The sequence below is a fragment of the Apis laboriosa genome, unplaced genomic scaffold, assembly GCF_014066325.1.
Source record: "Apis laboriosa isolate Shangri-la unplaced genomic scaffold, ASM1406632v1 scaffold1_cov151, whole genome shotgun sequence".
NCBI classification, from domain to species: Eukaryota; Metazoa; Arthropoda; class Insecta; order Hymenoptera; family Apidae; genus Apis; species Apis laboriosa.
Window position 1 is genome coordinate 5,124,172 of NW_025222279.1, and position 6,694 is coordinate 5,130,865.

The following is a 6,694-nucleotide window of genomic DNA, read 5'->3' on the forward strand; positions in this document are numbered from 1 at the left end:
ATCATATGGAAACCCCTTTTAAGGATAAATTATTTCCCAAAACTTATCTCGAACGCTGCCATTGAAATCGTATCTCGCCGACCTGTTTCGCGCTCATCGAGAAAAACGAGTCGAATATTTGTCGAATAATCGATGGAATCGGAACGAATGAAAAGGAAAAAGGATTTGACGATTGAAAAGGTATCTGATTCCTCTTTTTTCGTTGAGGGGTATTTTTTTTACTTATTAATTTCTTCGAGAAAAAAATCTAAAATTAATCGCGAATCGAGGGAATTTATAAATGTTAACGTTCGTTGATCAGGCAGGGTTCAAGGGATCAAGATGGTTGGCGATCGAGATCAATAGCTCGAAAAACAGGATTGTTTGCGCCGTGTAATCGAGGGGATTATGGAAATTCGGCCGTGATTTTCGCCGCGTATCAAAATTAATTATTGCAACCGGTATCCTCCGCCGATCTTTCATAAGATTTTACGATTGTTGTCACTACCACGCTCCTCGATCTGCTTCTTCCTCAAACTCTTAATATTCCGAATTGAGCTGTCCGTGTCGGTTTTAAAAAACCCCGTCAAAACGCGATCGCATTCTGACTACTTTTTGCCAATCGTCCAACGATTATTTAATTCAATACCGTTTAGTTTCATTTATATATATATATATATTTCAAGATTTTAGGATATAAAATTTTAAGGACTAATTATATAAATATAAATATAAATATAAATAATTTCCTCGGCTTTCTCCGTTTCAACTCGTTTGAAAGAAATAAACGATATTAATTTATTTTATTTTTTTATTTTCACTTTTTATTTTCACCATTAATTTTCACTTCACAAAAAGAGTAGAGAGAGAAAGAGAAAAAGAAAATATTTAAAAGTTTCGCCACGCACGCGTTCACGCGAAAATCGTATTTATAATCCGCTCAACGACACCGCGCCGCAAAAGTTTAATACAACTCCGCGAAAAAAAATTTCACCACTCACCGTTGTCACGCGGCCGTAATCGATCGAACTCCCCCCCTCCCCCCCTTCCCATTTACACGATTTATTACCCACCACTCGAAATTCGAGGAAGGAACACCTACGTATATTTCTAACGTATTATCCGCATCGGTGGAAAGATTAAAAAAGGGGCCAGAAATGGCGAAAAAATATAAGGCTCGTCCAATTAAACGGATTGGAAAGAAGGATTTCGTGTCGCGCGACACGCACGCCGTGACTCCTTTTTCCTTCTTTCTTTTTCCCTCCGCTTTCTCTCTCTCTCTCTCTCTCTCTCTCTCGTCTCGAGAGAAGAGGATCGTCCCTTCGATGAATTATCGATGGAGATCGCGGGCGTCCTACGCGAGATCGGAAGCGATTCGATATCGCGTGCGTGCTTGCGTGCATAATATTCGTTCGAATGTGGCATCTCTCGCCGGGAAGCCGGGCTACCTATGGAAGGGGGGAGGGGAGAGAAGATCGACCTTGTTCCATCGCCGGTGCGGAGGGTAGTAGGGTCCAAAGATGGAGAGGAGGAGGAGGAGGAGGAGGAGGAGGCGACGATCGACGATCGACCCATTACGATCAACGAGAGAATCGGGAGGGAGGAGAAGATTTATGGAGGGAGGGGGGTGTGTAGAGGAGAAAGGAGTCGAGGCGTGGGTGGGAAGGAAGCTCTTAATATTTCCTTTTTTTTCGTTCTCTGCGAGAAAGAGAGAGAGAGAGAGCGATTTCTCGTCGTTTCTTTTCGTTACGTACGTTTTCATCGAGGAAATTTATTGCACGCATATAGGTGTAAAATCGATGGCCTGTTAATGATCTGTAATGATTAATAACGATCGGTAATGATCGGTAATAACCGGTAGTAGCCAATATTGGTCACTAATAATGATCGGTAGTAATTAATATCAGTCTGTTACGTTCAGTAACAGGCAGCAGTGGTCAAAATTAATTGGTTAATAATCTATCTAATAACGATCGATCATTGGCTCGGCCATTGATTATTTTTCTTCATTCTTTTTCCAATTTACGTGTACGCAAATTCTTTATTAATTTACAACTCTAAATTATAAAAGATAGATTAAATATATATATATATATACTCGATCTAGTAAAATTCTCGCGCTCTTTCGTCGAGCAAAATCGTGAAAATGGAAATAGAAACAATACCACCGTCCAACTCTACTTTTAATTCCTAATATTCGCGCGTGAAAACGTGTTAATCGTGCGCGACTCCCACACACACGTACACGCGCGCAAACGTTCCGGCTTGAGAGAGAGAGAGAGAGAAGAAAAAAAAAGAAAGCATGAAAAGACGATTGCATAACGCCTATCCGTATTTCTCATGGATATAAGGCATAAAGATAATGTTCGGTTGCTTTCGCCCGGTTCCACACTCGCGGTTCGACGCGAGGAGAGGAGAGGAGAGGAGAGGAGAGCGCTCGAACGGTTACACATATGCGAGGAGATCCGTGCGCGTCGGCCGCGCCACACCCAGGTCACAACACACCGTCTCTCGCCCGTTTTTCACCCGTCGTCGATTCCTGATATCGCTATCTTTCCTCGCACACCGCCATTTTCTCGCCGGAGGACAGATCCATCTTTTCGATATTATCCTTATTGTATGGATATAACCGTTTCTAACGGGGAACGCTTCTCATTTGGGAATCGTTTTGGGAACGAAAGTGTTACTTTTTTTTTTAAGCAACAGGGGAGGATCGATGTTTGAGTTCGATTTTCGAAGAGAAAGATAATTAATTAAACGGCTCTCCATTGCTCCAACTTTTGAACTTTATTTTTCCAGTTTGGATCTTTTCAAATATGAAATATCTGTTTTTCGATATTGAACGAGGTTAGAGGAGAAACGTGGATATTTTTCTAGAGGAATATCGGTGAAGCTTTGAAGGTTAAGAAAGAGAGAGGTTCGAATGATCGATAACAAAAATATCTCTCGTCGAGAGAACAATCCGAAAATGATGATCGATGATCGTCGAACGGAGGATCATCGGCGAAAGCGATAATGAAGATATACGTCCATCCACAGAATTAATTTCACTTCCCATTTATATAAGTTCGAATTGTTTCCCGAAGAACCACTTCGACCTTCGTCTACCAGACGACTTCTAACTTAACTTAAATCCTGCCGATCAACCGCTCCTTTTGCACGGATAATCCTTCTGCTCTCTACGATACAAATTCATCTCGTTTAAAAATCTTCTTCCCTCTTCCTTTCGAGTTTAAAAGCTCGAAAAGAAGAAGGGAAAGAAAAAAAAAACCATCCATCTCCTGTTTCGCATCCGTCTCGCCGTACGAGCCACCTCGCAAGACGCAAACCGTAACTGGCCATAGCTGGTCCATCGATCAATCCCGCCTTTCAATCATTTGTTCCTTTCACGCTTGACAAAAGATAGGAAGAAGGCAACAAGGCCTTAATAAGCAGAGTAATCTCTCGATAAACGTACGAAGGGACGATTTGGAATAGGTCTGCATTGCGGTCTCATAGTGTCGGTTTCACGGCTGATTTACCGCCTCGACTTCTTGGTAATTGTTCGGGGCGTGGCGGCATCGTGTGTTGTTAAACCGGCATCGCGCCGATCTCCCACGCGCGAAACGACTTGTCGATAATATAAGCCGAGCTGCGGATTCGATAAGTTGTGGGGATCCCGCGGGGCTTGATTTCAATGAAGCCGACAGTCACGCTCAGTCAAATGTACGGAAAAAAATATATTTTGCTCTGCATAATATATTTTATTGATAAGGGGAAGAGAATCGTTGAAAAGGGATTTTAATCGAATTTTGGTTTGGCGAAGCTAGAATAATATTCTTTCCGTTGTGATTGTATTTCACGAATGATCGACTCGTTTCTTTCGTATCGAAATCGAAATTAAAATGCACCCAAAAGTATCCGATCTTTATTGAGAAATTTCAGTAAGAATAGTACGAAATATTTATTTTTCGTAAAAGGGAAAAGGATTTTCGAGGATTTTTTATCAAATTTTAGTCGGCGAATGTGAAGTAAGAATCGTGTTGTACGGGAATTTAATTCAAAGTAGTGATTTGAAATGATTATCGCCAACTTTTCTTCTCTGTGTTTTATTATTTGGCGCGTTGTACGGGAGTCTGTAGACGTAACAATCATTGCGAAAGGATATAACTCGATCATCCGTGAAATATATCCAAAAAAATATCTCATCTCGGGAGTATTTTGGTTGAAAGAGCAACGAAATATTTTTCATACGTCCCGACATCTAATCTCGTAATTATTTTATTCGTAATTATTAATAATCAAAGGGATTTTAATCGAATTTTATGTAATGAGTTAATAATAATAATACGAAATATATATAAATATTTTTTCCATTGTGAAAGGTATAACTCAATCATCATGAAATATCTGATCTCATAAATATTTTACTTACTTTAGAAATAATTAAACGAAATATTTTTCATACATTCCAACATCTAATCTCGTAATTATTTTATTCGTAATTATTACCAATCAAAATTCGATTTTAATCGAATTTTATGTGATGAGTTAATAAGAATAATACGAAATATTTTTTCCATTGTGAAAGGTATAACTCAATCATCATGAAATATCTGATTTCATAAATATTTTAGTTACTTTAGAAATAATTAAACGAAATATTTTTCATACGTCCCAATATTTAATCTCGTAATTATTTTATTCGTAATTATTATCAAAATTCGATTTTAATCGAATTTTATATGATGAGTTAATAAGAATAATACGAAATATTTTTTCCATTGTGAAAGATAACTCATCATGAAATATAATTAGGTCCCAAAAATATCTGATCTCATGAATACTTCAATTGACGAAATATTTTTGATACGTGCGTCCCAACATCATCTAATCTCGTGATTATTTTATTCGTAATTATTACCAATCAAAATTCGATTTTAATCGAATTTTATGTGATGAGTTAATAAGAATAATACGAAATATTCTTTCCATTGTGAAAGGTATAACTCAATCATTATGAAATATCTGATCTCATAAATATTTTAGTTACTTTAGAAATAATTAAACGAAATATTTTTGATACGTCTCAACATTTAATCTCGTAATTATTTTATTCGTAATTATTAATAATCAAAGGGGTTTTAATTTTATGTGATAACTTAATAAGAATAATACGAAATATTTTTTCCATTGTGAATTCGATATAACTTAATCATGAAATATCTGATTTCATAAATATTTTAGTTACTTTAGAAATAATTAAACGAAATTTTTTTCATACGTCCCAACATTTAATCTCGTAAATATTTTATTCGTAATTATTAATAATCAATGGGGTTTTAATCGAATTTTATGTGAGTTAATAAGAATGATACGAAATATTTTTTCTATTGTGAAAGGTATAACTCAATCATCATCTCTCTGATCTCATAAATATTTTAGTTACTTTAGAAATAATTAAACGAAATATTTTTCATACGTCCCAACATTTAATCTCGTAAATATTTTATTCGTAATTATTAATAATCATTGGGGTTTTAATTTTATGTAATAACTTAATAAGAATAATACGAAATATTTTTTCCATTGTGAAAGGTATAACTCAATCATCATGAAATATCTGATCTCATAAATATTTTACTTACTTTAGAATCTGAAATAATTAAACGAAATATTTTTGATAGGTGCGTCCCAACAGCATCTAATCTCGTGATTATTTTATTCGTAATTATTACCAATCAAAATTCGATTTTAATCGAATTTTATGTGATGATAAGAATAAGAATAATACGAAATATTCTTTCCATTGTGAAAAATAACTCAATCATCATGAAATATCTGATCTCATAAATATTTTACTTACTTTAGAATCTGATAAATAATTAAACGAAATATTTTTGATACGTGCGTCCCAAACATCTAATCTCGATCAAAAAGATCAAAAAGATTTCAATTTTACACGACGAATTAACAAGAATAATAGAAAATATTATTTCCATCGTACAATATACGTGCAATATACGTTTGATCCTCAAAAGTACCCGACGATCATTTTATAGATATATATTTAAGAAAGGAAGTTGTTGTGAGAAAACGTGGAACAAGATACGCGAAATATTCTTTTCATTGATTCGGTGTGAAACGCGTGATGGGAAAGCCGGAGATTTGCGTGAACCGGCTCACGTGGAATCTCAACGAATTCTGGAATGAGTCCACCGTGGGAGGTAGTGAATGAGCGACCTTTCGGCTTGTCACTGCGTGTCTCGAGCGAGAGAAAGATTTGTGGAGATCGATGGAAACGAGGATGAAATTCGTATTCGAATCTCGATGAGATTTCTCAATTTCTTACGAGAACTCGAGCGAACGAAATTACCATTTCTTCGATAATTCGAAACGCTGCCATTTCCAATTTCTTTCCTTTTTCTCCCCTTCTCGAAGCGAACGAAATATCCACAGTTCAATGTAACGCTTGATCAAAGTTCAAGTACGGAGAAACCGTATATAGAATATATCTATAAGCATACAGAAATACACGCTCCTCGCCATTCACCAGTTCAAGCTGCTCTATCTTTGAACACTATAAGAATATAACGAATACGTTACGCAATACATGATCCGGGCGTGAGAATGTCAGTGAATTTCCTACATCTGGACCTATTAACTTGTATATAATACAACCTAACTTCGACTTAATTATCCTAACGAAAAAAAAAAAAAAAAAAAAAAAAAAAAA

At 36.1% G+C, this 6,694-nt stretch overlaps 1 protein-coding gene across 1 annotated transcript in view; it reads right to left on the bottom strand.

The window, feature by feature from the left end:
* LOC122712428 (neurogenic locus Notch protein) overlaps positions 1 to 6,694 on the bottom strand; it is a 240,376-nt gene that overhangs the window by 21,031 nt on the left and 212,651 nt on the right. The gene's annotated exons all lie outside the window — the stretch shown is intronic.